Consider the following 17,229-nt stretch of genomic DNA (forward strand, 5'->3'; position numbering starts at 1 on the left):
TTTTGGATCATTCCAACTATTCAATATCTTTCTGATGGATCCTTTTCCTAACATTTCTCAGGAAATCTTAGATTCACTAAGATTCACTGCCTCTAAGCTTATCTAAAATAAAAGAAAAAGGCATCTGGTCAGTCCAGAACACATCAGTCTGCTCCTTAAAGAAGTGCTGTACCATGTCTTTCTAATGCCTGCGGAATGTGGGTCGTACTTTGTAGTGTTGACAGAGGGCCACTCGTGTTTGTTTATCTTCAGCCTGGCTAACATCCTGCTGCTGCTTTACACATCCTGGCTGAGTTAGGTTTCTTTCATGTGTCAGGAAACAGAAACATGATTGGACTACCTTAGATAATAGAAGTTTATTTTCAGTGAAAGTAAGAGACAGAAAATGATCTGATCAACCAAATAATAGGGTTCGCAGAGAACTCACATTGTGTTTCAGAATTTAGGGCATCTCTAGCTCCACGTCTCTATGCAGCTGTGTGAGCCACAGATCCCATTCTCCCTGACTCTGATACTCCACCATTAGACCGGTCCAGCTACTCTGGGTTTCTGCTTCTACTGTTTCTATCATGTGAAATAACTTCTTTTTAAATGTCTTCTCTCCGATTTGCCATTTCTACTGTCTCATAGCTTCTGCTTTCTGACTTCTTTCCATGTGTCCTGTCAAAGGAACATTCTAGACAAAAGAAAAAGAAAAAAATTTTCTTGCAAAAAGTTGCAAGGCAGACTTCAGAAACACTGGCTTGAAAAAGCACAAGTTTTAAAAAGAAAATAAAAATCACAATATCACGGGATGGCCATTTAGCAACACATAGAATAAGCTTTAAAAATTGTTCTTCCTCTTTGTGGGGAAAATAGAATAGTTTAGCCAGGCTCCCTTGACATTTCTTGTAAACAAGTTGTGTGTGGGTGGAGTTAGTGCTCAAGTGCACCCATGTATCTTTCTAGTTAATTGCAATTGTGTTCTGCAGTTTGAAGCAGGCTGGCCAGCAGAGAGTTGGCCTCTAAAAATAGAGCGTGTTTACTCTGCTGGCAGCTGCTCAGTTTCAGTTTTTCTTTGGACTTTGTGGGTAGCAGTTGAGTTTCTGAGTTTCTCTGTGGACTGCTTAGCTCATAGTGCTGTGTGTGGTGAATAAAGACTATTCCTTCTTCAACCAAGGCTTCAAGGATCTTTTTGTCCAGTTACCTAGCTCACAGACCTGCATGTGAAGGGTTTGTGAACGAGCTCAGGGGGGTCTGTGCAGCCCTAGCTCTGCAGTTGGCGTTGTCAGCAGGACTGCGTCACACTCTTGTTTTAGTAATACTACATCTAAGAATTTATTGTTCGGATGTAATAACACATAAGCATAAAACCATAGGCTGACAGTAACTGTATTAATCATTAAATTAACTTTTTGGAGCACTTACTACATGACAAACACTGATAGTATCTTCATATGAGCGTGTATTCTCATCTGAATAACAAAAACTATGTGATATAGTACTATTTTCACATTTACAGATAACAAAACTGACTCATAGAAAAGGTAATTTGCAAATTATCTTTTCTAGTTAGTAAATGTATATTACAATATTTTAAGAACGTAGTTTAAGAGTCTGAATACTTGACATTACATGAGAAATAGAGGAAGAATATTTACGTTTAATGTCTAAAAAGTAGAACTTAAATAAGAAATAAGTATATATTTTCTTTTGTGGATACATAGACATAGAAAGCTAACATATGATAAATACACTATACTCTTATTTTATTAAATATATTTTCTCCAAGAATATACAATGTCATCAATGCCTGTGCAATTAATTTGATTGGATAAAGCATGATATGAATATCTGTATAAATAAATATGCTTACGTAAAAGTCTAAGTTATAGACTGAATTGTTAGTTACAGTTATTTTTTAGTGATAGTATTATAACTAATTTTTATTTTCTAAATAAGCCAAATTCTTTACAATGCATATCCTATTATGTTTATAATAAAATGTTTAACAAAGATTCAAATATTGCATGTATGTCTATGTGTATTTTTTAACATATACATTCTATGGAAATAATATTTGGCATTCTGATTGAAATGCAAATAACAAAGAAACCCCCAAATCTTCTGCTAATCTTCTACTAGATTAGCTAGTAAGCTGCCAGGAAGAAATCTTAACTTACATCTTTATAAGTTATTCTTTGGATGGAGTACTTAAAAATAAGGAGCTCAGTAGAACTATGCCATAGAATAAAAACTCTTCTATTTGCATAGTAAACAAGTAGCAATTCTTACATGTACTGCAACATTTTCTATTCAACATGTGTACCCTTCATCACAGATGAAGGCAATTATCTCTTACCTTACTGGAAAATAGTGCTGGTTTCATATTCCCAGACAATTGCACAGCAAAATAGCAGTGCTGAACATAGGAATGCCAGAATATTTACCCAAAAGACATTTGGCAATTTTAAGGTGATTTTCCCAGGCCTAGTAAAAATGAACATGTTAAAGCATTGCTTTATGTTTCTTAAAGTGTCTAAGATATTTCTGGAGTATTGCATTCTCTCCAGGTGGCCATCAGGTGTTGAATACATTGATGGGAAGGAGATCATGCTACTAAGACAAAGACAGAAGAGAATCAAGGAATACCTTGTGAGAATTAGACATTGCAGCATATCCTTAATAAGTTCCAACTCCAAGACTTCTCTTAGATGCCAGGAGAGCTGAGCATAAGGAAATAATTTTTATTAGAGTTGCAAGTGAGAAAAATGAAATAACAAAACAACAATGCATCACACCAGCTTCCTTGACATCAAAATTCTATGTCATTTGGTACAAATCCCTAGTTCCTGAACAACTGAAGAAAATGATACTACTGTCAAAAATATAACCTTATCTGGGCAGACAATATTCAAATCTTCACCCTTAATTTTCAGTTGTTTCATTTCACTGACTTTTTAAAAATACTTTTCATATTTATTTTAAATTATGCATACCATACCTGTATATAAAATTTACGTAGGCTGTTCAGCCAAAACACTGACAGATATAAGATAGTAATTGGCTTGTTGCTTTTCTCACTTCCTGTAACAGCCTGTAACTTACTAACACTGTAGGCTTTTAACACTGAACTCCCATAGATAGTTCCTTCATTTACTTACCAGAATCTCTGATCTGCAAAGACAAGAATTCTAGAGTGTTCTTCCCCATATCAGCTTCCGCCCCAGAGGTCTGTATCAGAATGTTGAGGGGAGGAATGATGTGTATTTTGTTGTTGCTGCTGCTGCCGAGGCCGTTTTGGATATTATATTCATGTCCCAAAGGTGATATTGATATAAAACTCTGGTGGCACAATATAGGATTCAGAGAGTTTGTTATTTCTCACTTTTTCTCCCTAGCCACACTTGTCTTTTTGTTTTTCTAGTATAACAAGTTCTTCCCCAATTCAAGGCCTTTGCACATGATGTTTCATTTTATTTATTTATTCATTTCTATTTTTAAACCAGGAATACTATTCCCTACACTGGATTTGTAACCAGCTTCTCTGTAACCTAAGAGTTTCAGATTAAATGCTGCATCCTCAAATGTGCCTTTTCTTGATTTCCCTATATAAGGTAGCATCTTAATTTATTCTCTAACTCATCCCCTTGTTTATGTTTTTCATAGAACTTTTTATAATATTTAATTACATGTAATCATTTTGTTGACATATACCTTTTATAAAAATGTCTCTACAATTAGAGACTCAAATAGGCAAGAATTTCAACTGTCTTGTTTAGTTTTGCACTAACAATAGCCAGTGCAGTGACTAACAACAGGAATACATAATATTTGATTTGCTGAAAGAATGCATGAAACAAGCATGAATGTATTAACTTTAAAATATATAAATACTGGGGAGATATCAACAAATGAGCCTATCTACTTCATTTTTATTTTTTTACTTCTGTCTCTCCACTTTGCCATCTTGTATTTGTCAACTTATTTTCAATTTTAAGGTATTAAATTTAAGTATTTAATGTTGCATTACTATATTTGAGCATGCCTAATAGTAACAATTTAGAGCATGCCTGTCAAAACTCCAAGCTTCTGAGAATCTTAGGTCCTCCAGTACAGAACTTTCGCAAGTTCTAAAAGGGATATTAAAAGGGTCTGCTATAAGGAAAAGTTTTAAAGAGTTTGGCTCCATAACTGGTGGGGGTAATGTTTGTTTTAATGCTTTGTATACTGAACAGTGGAGGAACACTGAGAAACTGTGCCCCATAGCTTGACTTATCCATACGTTTCTGTCTTTTTGAAGTAAATTCCATAATGAACACAGAAAAAAGTAATTACTTTTGATGTAAATAATTATAGTCAAGACTTTAAATCCATATTATAATATTTAATTATATAAGAAACTATAAGCAAATAATATCTCTTTATTTATTATTCTCTATTTTCTTTTATTTATGGAGATGACTGGGAATGACAAATATAACATAAATGGTTTTAATACCTTCTAGCTTTATTTTCCTCCACATCATTCTATGTGCTATAGTTGTACTATTTATTACACGTTCCTAAATGAAATCTGTTTTCTCAGGTCCTTGTGTCTTTGCAAATCCTCTTGCAAGTACCTGGAACATCCTCTCCCCTCCTTCTTTTTTTTTTTTTTTCTTCTTCACTTTGATCTTTCTCTTTTTTAGATACTTGATAGACTACCTGTATTCCCTTTTTATATTACTCAGCTTAAACTATCATGTTCTCCTGGAAATATTTCTGATCAGGCAGTAAGGTGTTCCTCAATTGGGGTTGATTTAACATTCGGTGAGTATTCATTGAGCTCCTACAGTGTCCCAGGCTTTTTCTAAGCTCTAGAGATATAATTATAATCAGAACAGAGTCCCTAATCTCATGGTTTTTATATCATAGTATTTTGTCCCTATATTCCACAGTAGTGCATATAATAAGGTATATCTCTTGTTAACACTTCATCAGAATATTAGCTTCTATTTATTTTCCTAAATGAGGCACATATCGGCAATACATTAATTAACAAAACATGATAAAATATAGTAGATTATCCTGGGGCAGTTCTGGAACTTTCTTCCAGTGTTCAGGGTGCCCCCTGAAAAAATGCTTCATTACATATTTCAGGTGATTATTTCACAGAGAACATTTTAGAAGCCTTGATAATTAACTGATTATTTTCAAGAGAAAATTTAAATCGTGGTCTGTCAGGAAGGGGACATTCAGAGGAAATGGGTGTGATTAGAGGAACTTGTTTCATTGGAAATGGTGTATGTACTCCAGTGGGAAGAATTTGCATGTTCAACGATCTTTAATTGACTCTTACAAAGTAAATCCTTCTACTGTGAAGAATTTACATATTTCATGCGTTTGAATGGACATTAGTTTTCTTCTGCAGTGTAGCAAATTACCACAAATTTAGCAACTTAACACACATTGCTTATCTCAGAGTTTCCATGGTCCAGGAGTCTGTGTAGAGATCAACTGGTCCTCTGCTTAGGGTCTCGCGAGGCTGAAACAAAGGTGCTGACCACACCTGGGATCTCACCTGTGGGGTCCTCTTCCAAGCCTGAGTGGTCATCGGCTGAACTCAGTTTCTTGCAGCTGTCAGACTGAGTTTCCCATGTTCTTGCTAGTTATTGGCTAGAAACTTCTCTCAGCTCCTTGAGGCCACCCGCCACTCCTTGCCACATGGCTGTGTACGTAGGCAGTTCACAACATGGCTGGGTTTTCCTTCTTCAGGATCAACAGAAGAATCTACTTTGTTTTGACTTTTTCTCTTTAGAAATGACCTGGACCCTCCTTTAAAGTGCATGCCTTAAAGGGCGTTGAAAAATGGTGCTGAAAAAGCAACCAATCAAGGTCGTCTGAGTTCTGGTAACTTTGGCATCCCAGAAGAGTGAACATGGGAAAAAGGAATATAGCTAGACTAGCCCTGAACTCGAAAATTAAATTACGTAATTTTTATTTCTATTAAATTCTGGAAATAAAAATAGCAAAACTTGGTTTCTTATGTTTAAACACATTAATTAGCTATGGAAAAAAAAATACATTCCTTATAAAGTCAGGGCCAAACAAGGTAATAAGCCAACTGATTAGAGGCCTTAATTATATTTGCTAAATTCCTTCACCTTTCCATATAACCTCTTAATCATTGGAATGAAATTGCATCCGTTTTTAGCCAACAGCCTCAAGGAGAAGAAATTATACAGAACATATAACTGGGGGGGAAGAATCTTGGAGCTGTCTTAGAATTCTGTGTACCACAAATGAATTGTTAAAAAATGTATTTGTTGGTATTTATTGCATGTAAAAAAATATTTGATATTTCTATAGGATTGTGTCCCTAAATGATAGGCATGAATTAATACCCTAAAGCCTTATAAAACTTTCTCTTTTGCCCAGATAAGTAAAAGCAGTCACTTTTATATAGCCTTGCCTTTATACCATTGTGCTCTATCACCCAAGAAGTGGTTGGTATGCCCCGAGTCTCCCAATCTGGAAAGACAACTCAACCTTTGGGAGCCTAAACTAACAGGGTAAAAGTTTCCTAACTTATCCATCTTCTGAACAGAGTGTGATATTTTGTTAGTTGAAAGTCTAGAATTTAGGATTGGCGAATGTAAGCAATAAAGAATAAAAATACCTGAGTGACCATATTTTCCTGTATGAATAATTTATCCTGCATTGATACACAGACAAAAGCACTGCAAGATTTTGGAAAGAGGAAAATCATGCCTAAATCATTTTCACTGAAAAGAAATGTTAGTATATAAATTAATTTGTTCCCTTTTATGTCTACTCTTGTGAATTTTGGGGCTCTGAAGAAATGGATTTTTTTCTTCCTTATATTCTTATTGCCCAGGTAAATGCCTGTAATAAAAAAAATTAGATAAAATATTTGAGAATAAATATATGAATGCAAGAATGATATTGGTTGATATGCTATTGATGTATCAATGAGATGGACTCTGCAATGAGGGTGTTATTGGCCCATTGACAGGGTAATTCATCATTTGTGCAGATCTATCCTGAACATTGCAAAATATTGAGCATACTTAGCATTGGCTCACTAAGGCCAAATCACACACCCTTACCCCCAATCAACCTTCAGCCCCATCATACAGACACTTGTCATTGTCACAACTGGAAATATACCCATACATTTCCATACAGTTTCTGTAGGAATCAGTACCAAGAACCATGAATGTAATGACTCACAGTAGGTAATCTAGACAAATTTTTTAAAATGTACATATATATCTTCTAGTGTATTAATGCATATCAGGAGGACATGGGATACAGTTGTGCACATAACTGCTTCCTCAAATAATCTATTATATCCTCATTACTTAATTAAAGCTTGTTCAATGATTTCATTTGTTTAGTTATTAGCTATTAATCCACTAATGAACATCTGCATACATAAAAACATTCTAAAACAAACAAAAATTAAAATGAAACCACTCTATAAAAAATAAATAAAATAAAATAATGGAGAAGGCATTTTCTCCCAAAGAATCAATGAAGTATCCATAGTAGTTAGAACTATTAAATGTCTGCTAGTGTTTTGCACATGACATATCTCCTCTAATAGTGGTATTGTTTTCTGACCTTCAGTAAATATTGTTGTCATATTTTAAGTAATCTGTGTTTCAATTTTTTGTTTGGAAGATATTTTCTGGTCTTTGCTGTTGTGCTTTTATTTTAATGTATCTTTAGAACCTTGGTCTTTCTGTCCAAGTGAAATCATGTCTTCCAAGAATTTTACAAAAATGCTAACATTTTTACTTCAAATATGGCTCTAACAAATTTACTGTATTTTCTGCATACAGGAATGCAAGTAGATGTTTGTTGAAACTCCTCACTCCTCCATGTGTCAACCTTTCTTTTTTTTTATCTGTTCATAGATACTTTATTGCAAGGGGGTAAAATACTTAAAAGCACATTCTTTTTATGTGTGTGTGTGTGTGTGTGTGACCAGTAAGGGGATTGCAACCCTTGGCTTGGTGTTGCCTGCGCCATGCTCAGCCGGTGCCATCCCTATATAGGATCCAAACCTGCGACCTCGGCGCTCACAGCACCGCACTCTCCTGAGTGAGCCACAGGGTCGGCCCTTAAAAGTACATTCTAATTCATTAATTCTCTCTTAAACTCTGTCTCTTCCTTTGTTTAGTCTGTACAGTAAATTTTTCATTTCAATTATTTTAGAAAATTATTTCCTAACGTACTACAAGATTTGGGGAAGTGAAACTATTCTGTATATTCTTCATTGGTGGATATTGGACATATATTTGTCAAAACCCATGAAACCGTATAAGACAAAGAGTTAATCCTAATAAAAATCATAAACATAGGTTAACATATTGTATCAATATTGGCCCATTAATTTTAACAAATGTACTTCACTAATGCAAGATGTTACTAATTGGAGAAACTGTGTGTTGGGGAGACAAATAAAAAAATACATAAATACTTAATATATTTTATGCACAATTAATCTATAAACATAAAACTGCTCTAAAAAATAAAGTATTAAAGAATTGCTAAGTGTTTATCAAACCTGCCTGGTAAATTTATTCAAAATTATTTATTTATTTGGCAAAAAGATTTGTATGTATTTATTATGTAAAAAATGATGTTTCCAAATATGTATGTACTGTGAAATAGCCAAATTGAGCTAATTAACATATTCATTACCTCACATATTTATCATTTTTTTGAGGTGAGAACATTTAAGTTCTACTCTTAGCAATTTTTAAGTACGCAATATATTGTTACTATCTTTAGTCAACAAGTCGTAAAATAGATCTCTGGAACTTATTTCTCCTGTCTTCAGTTTTGTGTCCTTTTCCCAGCGTCACCTCCGTCCCCTCAATACCCCGCCCCCTCCCCTACTAACCACCATTGTATGCTATGCTTCTATGAGTCTGACTTTCTTAGATTCCTCATATAAGTGAGATCAGGCAGTATTTGTTTCCTGTGCTGGGTTTATCTCACTTAATATAATGTCCTTTAGGTTCATCCTTATGGTCACCAACGACAAAATTTTCTTCTTTCTTCAGACTGAGTCGTATTCTGTTGTGAATATATATACCTCATTATCTTTATTAATTCATCCCTTGATGAACATTTAGGTTGATTCCATATTATGGTTATTGTAAATAATGCTGCAAAGATTGTGGAAGTTCACATATCTTTTCAACATACTGATTTTATCTCCTTTGCCTGTATACCCAGTAGTGGGATTGCTAGATTATATGGTAGTTCTATTTTTAACTTTTAAAGGAATCTCTGTACTTTTTTCCATGAAGGTTGTATTAACTTAAATTCCCATCAACAGTGTGAAAGGCTTTCCTTTCTCCACATCCTTACCAACACTAGCAGGTATAAGGTGATATTTCATTGTGATTTTCATTTTCATTTCCCTCATGATTAGTGATGTTGAGCATATTATGAAGTTGCATGCTAGCATTTTACCTGTTGGTCATTTATATGTTTTCTTTTGAGAAATGCCAATTCAGGGTTTTTGCCCATTTTTTAATTGGGTTATTTCTTTTCTTGCTGTTAAATTGAGTTTGTTATGTATTCTTGACATATAAAATGTATGGCACACAAATAATTTCTCTAGTTCTGTAGCTTGTCCCTTCACTCGGCAGATTGTTTCCTTTGCTGTGCAGTGGTTTTTAGTTTGATGAAATCTCATTTGTCTATTGCTTTTGTTGCCTTTGCTTTTGGTGTCATATCCAAAAATCATTGCCCAGATCAGTGTAAAGGAAATTTTCCCTGAAGTTCCCTTGTAGTAGCTTTACAGTTTCAAGTCTTATGTTTAAGTCTTTAACATATTTTGAGTAGACTTTTGTATATGGTGGGTAATAAGGGTCAAATTTTATTCTTCTTTTGTGGATATCCAGTTTTACCAGCACAATTATTGAAGAGACCATCCTTTCCCCATTCCCTATTCTTGGTATCTTTGTCAAAAATTAATTGACCATAAATATGGGAATTTATTTTTGTGCTCTCTATTCTGTTCCCATGGTCCATGTGTCTGTTTTTTCTGCCAATACCATGCTGTTTTGATTATCGTAGCTCTGTGATATACTTTGAAATCAGGTAATGTGATGCTTCCTGCTTTGTTCTTTTTGCTCAAGATTATTTTGGCTATTTAGGACTTTTGTATTTCTATATCATTTGGGGATTATTTTTCTATTTATATGAAAGCTGTCATTGGAATTTTGGGTAATACAGACATTTAAGCAATATTGATTCTTTTATTCCATGAGCACATGATATCTTTTCATTGATCTGTGTTGTCTTTAATTTTTTATAAATTTTTATAATTTTTAATATAGCGATCTTTCACCTCCCTAGTTAAATTTATTATTTATTTATTATTTTTATAAAATATTTTAAAGGAGATTTTCTTGATTTATGTTTATATAGTTTATTTTTAATATATAGAAACACAACTGGTTTTTGTATGTTGATTTTGTTTCCTGAAGCTTTAGGAATTTATTTATTAGTTCTAACAGTTTTTTGATGGCATCCTTAGGATTTTCTGGATGTAAGATCATGTCATCTGCAAACAGAGGCAATTTTGATTGTTCCTTTTACATTTCGTTGAATTTTTTTTCTATTGCATAATTGCTCTGGTTTGGACTTTCAAAACTATGTTGAATAAAAGTGGAGAGAGTGGGCATCTTTGCCTTGTGCCTGATCTTTGAGTAAAAGCTTTCAACTTTTCACCATTGACTATGATGTTAGCTTTGGGCTTGTCATATATGACCTTTATCATGCTGATATACATGTAACTCATTGAATGTTTTTTATTGTAAAAGGATGTAGACTTTTGTCATCTTACTGTTGTCATCAATACTTTTTGTGCATCTATCGAGATCATGTTTTTTTATTTGTATCACATTTATTGATTTACTTGTGTTGAACAATCCCTGCATCAGGAATAACTCCCACATGATCATTGTGAATTATCTTTTAAATGTGCTGTTGAATTGTTTGCTAGTATTTTTTTAGGAGATTTTTGCATGTATGTTTATCAGGGATACTGACTTATAATTTTCTTTTCTTGCAGTGCCTTTGCCTTTGGTATCAGGGTAATGCTAAATTTGTAAAATGGATTTTAATTTTTTAGAAGATTTTGAGAATATTAATTAATAATGAAAATGAAGGGCTGAACCCGTGGCTCACTCTGGAGAGTGTGGCACTGGGAGTGCCAAGGCTGCGGGTTTGGATCCTAAATAGGGATGGCCGGTGCACTCACAGGCTGAGCGCGGTGCATGCGACACCAAGCCAAGGGTTACAATCCCCTTAGCAGTCACAAAAAAAAAAGAAAGAAAAAAAAGGAAATGAAAACACAACATAACAAAGGTTATGTGATGTAAAATGTTAAATATTAAATATTTAAAAATATTAATTATTTTAAAAAATGTTTGGTAGAATTCAGCAGTGAAGCCACCATGTCCTGGGCTTTTCTTTCATGATAGACTTTTTATTCCTTATTTAATCTCTCTACTTGTTTTGGTCTGTTCAGATTTTCAGTTTCTTTATGATTCAGTCTTGGTAGGTTGTATGTTTCCAGGAATTTATCCATTTCTTCTAGGTTATCCAATTTATTGGTAGATAAAATGTTCATAGTACTCTCTTATCATCCTTTGTATTCCTGTGCTATTAGTCATAGTGTCTTTTGTTTCCAATTTTATTTATTTGATGCCTCTCTTTTTTTCTTAGTTATTTTGGTTAAAAGTTTGTCTGTTTAGTTTATACTTTCAAATAACCACTGTTAGTCTTGTTGATCTTTTCTATTGTTTTTCTAATCTCTATTTCATTTATTTCTGCTCTGATCATTTAAATTTTTTCCCTTCTACTGACTTTGTTCTTCTTTTATAGTTCCTTAAGGTGAAATGTTAGGCTGTTTATTTGAGATCTTTCATCTTTTTTTATGTAGGCATTTATTGCTATAAAGTTCCTTCTTAGAACTGCTTTTGCGACATCCCATAACTTTAGGTATATTGTGTTTTCATTTTCATTTGTCTCAAGACATTTAAAAAATTTTCCTTTTAATTTCTTTTTTGACCCAATAGTTATTCAGGAGCATATTGTTTATTTTTCATATATTTTTGGATTTTCTGATATTCCTTCTATTATTGAATTCTAGTTTCATATCATTGTGTTAGGAAAGATAATTGTTTCAATTTCTTAAATTTATTAATTTTTTTTTCTGGCCTATCACATGGTCTGTTCTGGAGAATGTTCTGGGTGCATTTGTAGAGAATGTGTATTCTACTTCTGTTGGATTGGATGTTCTGTATTTGTCTGTTAGGTCCATTTGGTCTAAAGTGCAGTTCAAGCCTGCTGTGATTTCTATTAGGATTGTTTTTCTAATTTGGTCTTTAGGCCTATCTCTTGAGAGTACTAGCCATTAGCCATGAGAGACACAAGAACTCTGACTATGGGAGAAAATTAGGTTCAGGCATGTATTTCAGATGAAACACAAATACGAAGTAAAAACAAAACACACTAAACTAAAGTTAATTACTCATTGGTCTAAGAGAGGTTAGGGGTGCATAAGGGAGGCCAATGAGAAGTCCAGAGGTGGCAGAGCACTCAACCAGCAGATGGAGAACAAGGGAGAGAAATAGAGACAGAGACAGAGAGGACCTGCAGGACTATACTGTTATTAAGGTCTATGGGCTCTGTCCCTTACGCTTTCCATGGGGGTTGTGGATTAGCTAGTTTAAAGAAAATACCCACAAATAGAGGAACTTGTTTACACAACTCTGGTGCTGACCATTAGGTTTTATCATTGTCAGTAGGTCTAAGTTGTGTTGGATTTTGAGTCACTGAGATGAAAAACAAGTGGGTTATACCACAAACAGCCACACAGGGAGGAAAAGTTTGATCCAGGCCAAAGGTGATGGGGTGCGATTGGATTTCAAACAACTTATGGCTTAAGAATTGATGTCAAAAATGCAATTATATTAAACAATTTGATGACCAAGCCCAATGTTTCCTTATTGATTTTCTGCTTGGATGATCTGTTTATAGCTGATAGTGGAATATTGAAGGCTCCTATTGCTATTTTTCAGTCTATTTCTACTTTCAGATCTATTAACATTTGCTGATATTAGGTGCTGATATTTAATTCTAAAACAATTAAAAAATTTATAATTTAAAAAATATTTTATCATTTTCCCAAATTGGTCTTACTATGCTATGGACCTATAAAATAAAAACTATTTTAAATATTTAAATTATTCCTAAAAATTAATCATTACCTATGTATGTGTATATTAAAACTGGGGAAAAAAACAGCCCTTATTCAGCTGATTATCTTTTTACTAAAAACAATAATAAAAAAAGAATAATTGATTTGGTCTTTACACACTTTAATCATTTTCTTAGACATGTCTCTTTTTAATGTTACATCATTTGTATTTTTCTGAAGAGAAAATATTAAATATGGTCTTATTTTCAATTTTTTCATAAAATGTCTATAATCTTAAATTTGTATTTTATGTTTAATAAATTTTAAATTCTTTATACCTACAGTTTATTTCTCTGTAAATCATAGTGTTTTTAATTGAGAATATACTCTCCTTGCATGTGTTAAAGGACCTGATAATCTTAGCACGAATTCTGCTGATAAAGAATTTGGGGAGGGATTAAATACAAGATAAATTTACATTCTCTAGCATGAATCAAAAAGCAACTAGAAGTGGAAAAGAAAACAGTATTCTACATAATATAGAACTAAAATGATTAAACACTTAGTATTGTATTTAATAAGAAAAGCACAGAACATATAAAAGATGTAAAATTCTTTTGAATACTTAAAATATGACATAAATAAATATGAAGACTTTTTTGCATGGTAGGATCTTATATTATAAAAATGATAATTATTCTGAAATTAATATGTAAAGATAATTAAATTAAAATTCTAACAGTTTTTCTTTCAACTAGATGTTATTCATAAATTTATTTGGAAGAATAAATGCTCAGAAATAGACAACAATAAAAACAGCATAATTAAAGTTGAAATCTACTTTATATGAAAATGTTCTAATCAATTGGTGGTGCAGAAGAGATACTTTAAAACAATATGAGAATCAATTCATAAGAAAAACATCTTCAAATTAGAGATAAGTGGATAGATTATAGATAACTTTGTGGTTCCATATCTGGTATAAAATGAAAGTGGCCACTTATATCACATGCCAAATAAAGTCCATATCAATTAAAATAATTAAATATGAAAAATAAAATAATAAAATTTGTATAAAATCTATGACAGTGTTTGTATAATATGAGGGACTAAAATAGAAACCCAGTATTTAAAAATATTTATCTGGCCATAAACTTGTAGAAAAAGATAATATAAATGAACTGAACAGAAAATGATATATTGTGGAAAATGTATTTGTAATAGAGATGACAAAGTACTAGAATCTAGTATCTACCAAAGCTTTTTCAACTGTCAAAAAAAGAAGTACATAACAGAAAATTGTGCCACATATATGAATACAACAATACTAAAGGATCAAATCAAAACGTCTTATGCTTTTGTGTATGAAATACTATCACACCCACTATTAGTAAAAGAAATTCAAACTGAAGTGAAAATGAAATATGACTCTATACTCATTAAACTGGAAAAGTTTAAGCGACTCCCATGGATAGTAGGTTTTAGAGGAAAAAAAGTACTTTTATATATTGCAAGTTGATAATGTGAATGTGTTTTGTGCTTTTTGAAAAGCAATCTGGTACACTGCATTAAAATGAAAAGGCATCTATCACTCAACCCAGTAATTTAATTCTTGGACTCCATTTCATAGAAATAAAAACATAAGTACGTTAAGTGCATGGGTTAAAGTATATTTAATATAACATTGCTTATTATAGCAGCAAACAGCTGGAAACCACGTGAATGTACCTCAGAAGCCTAGTGGATATATAAAAGCACGGCACCTCCTCATCATGGAAGGAAATGAGTGCTAAGACAATAAATTGCACTGCATTAGTTGAGGAGAATGAATCTTCCCAATGTATTGTTGAATGATAAAAACAAGATGCCTAAAATTGAATAAAAAAATCTTTAAAAATATTTAAAAGTCTACATTAAATCTTAGGGCTAGTCTATTGGTAAAATCCAAGGAGAGGAGTCACAAAGAAAGGAAGAAACAGGCTTCTGAATAAGCTTCACATTTACATAATTGGCCACTGCAGGATTACCTGAGATAATGAACCACAGACTTGTCTGGCACAAAATTTACAAAGGCATTTAATTGCCAAAGTAAAATCTGTTTAAAATAGTTTTTTAAAAATATTATACTGAAAAGTTTAATAATACATTTAGCAATAGCAAAGCTCAAACAATTCAATAGCCTTAAAACATAAACTATTTTTATGTTAATATTCATGTCTTTATCATACCTTATTATCTGTATTATTTCAAGCTATATTTTTCCAAAACCTTAATTAGTATGTATTTAATTTTCTATCAATATACATAAAGACTGCTATATGCCTAGTGGTTTGTGTTCTCAACTTGTACTAATGAATTACAGGGATTTACTGTTCGAATTGCTGTGTATGAATAGGATATGAGCCTAGAGAGAAAACAAACAAACCAGCATCACAGAAAGTTTGTTTCAACTTACTATAAAAGTATTTCATTTTAGAGATTACAATAAAATTATAAATTAAAGACAATATTTTGCTTACAGACAGGGTGACTTTAATTTATAAACTAAACCTGAAAATTTTTGAGAGTAAAATGAGATTCTAAAACAATTAAAAAATTTATAATTTAAAAAATATTTTATCATTTTCCCAAATTGGTCTTACTATGCTATGGACCTATAAAATAAAAACTATTTTAAATATTTAAATTATTCCTAAAAATTAATCATAACCTATGTATGTATATATTAAAACTGGGAAAAAAAACAGCCGTTATTCAGCTGATTATCTTTTTACTAAAAACAATAATAAAGTTTTCAAGATGGCGGCGGCTGCGGCGGCTGGCGCGGAGTAGCTGAGGTGGAAAAGGCGGCCACTGGGCCTCAGGCAGCCGGGAAACTTGTGGACCTTCCTCTCGCCATCTCTTAAGGGAGGACTGCTGCTGCTGGCCGGTCGTGGGGGGTGACCGCCACTTTGCCCCCGGCAGGAGAGGCTGCCTCATTTACAGACAACAGCTTTGAAGTGTGGAGCAGGAAAAGAACTGTTTCTTAGCTGCAAAAGCGAGTCTTGAAACAGGGAACACGGTGCCAGGGCGGCTGTGTATGCAGCCAGGATCCCGGAGGCCGGGGCCGCGCTGAAGGCGGCCAGCTGCCCTATTCAGGATTCGAGGTTTCAGGCCAGCATTAAAGAAGATTCCTGGGAGCGCGCGAGCCGCGCCGCGACTGAACAGCCCGAGGCGGCAGCGGCCGAGAACTGGGAAAGGTGGCAAACCAGAGACAGAGAGCGAGCACCCGACCTGGCACAGCACTGTGAGTGACCCCTGGCACAGCTCTGTTCAGGGGGTGGATGCCCACGTGGCTCCTGCCTGCACCACCAGGCCACTCACCGCCCGGTGCTGCCGCCATTTTCCCAGGTGCGGGCAGCCCCACCCAGCTCGGCCATCACTGAGCCTTCCCACTTGCTTGGCCTGGAGCCAGGCTTTCCGGAGCCTGCGGACCGGCCTCAGCTCCCACTCCCTCCGTGGTTCTCTGGCGGGGCTGGTGGTGGGGGGCGTCCCGGGCCAGTGTCGGGAGGGCAAGGAAGTACGGGCGGGCCGACTGTCACTCCACCATACCCTGGACTCCGGCCCCAGGTAAACTCCCTGTTACTGGGAGGCAGATACCATCTCTGCGGCCACCAGTTTGGAAAAAAGCCTAACGAATTTCTGGTTGGGAATAGTGTGGTAGGAGAGTTTCCAGGTCCGCTTGAACCTGCCAGAGACCAGGCTGCAGGTGGGCGCTAGACTCGGTTTATACTGGGGGGATACAAAGGTGAACAAGACCCGAGAAAGATCTACATAGTGCTACAAAAGCACCCAGAGAGGCCGGTCGTCTGTGCCCAGCAGAAACCTGGTAGACTTCCTGGGTGAGGCGGTGCCGAGCAGGGTCTTGAAGGCCCAGCTGATAGACGAGGGGTGCAGAAGACACGCCCCAGCCCAGCACAGTGCGCACAGAGTGGGGAGACGTGCGGCCAGGGAGGCTGAGACTTGACAAAAAC

Source organism: Cynocephalus volans, chromosome 9 (genome assembly GCF_027409185.1).
Source record: "Cynocephalus volans isolate mCynVol1 chromosome 9, mCynVol1.pri, whole genome shotgun sequence".
NCBI lineage: Eukaryota > Metazoa > Chordata > Mammalia > Dermoptera > Cynocephalidae > Cynocephalus > Cynocephalus volans.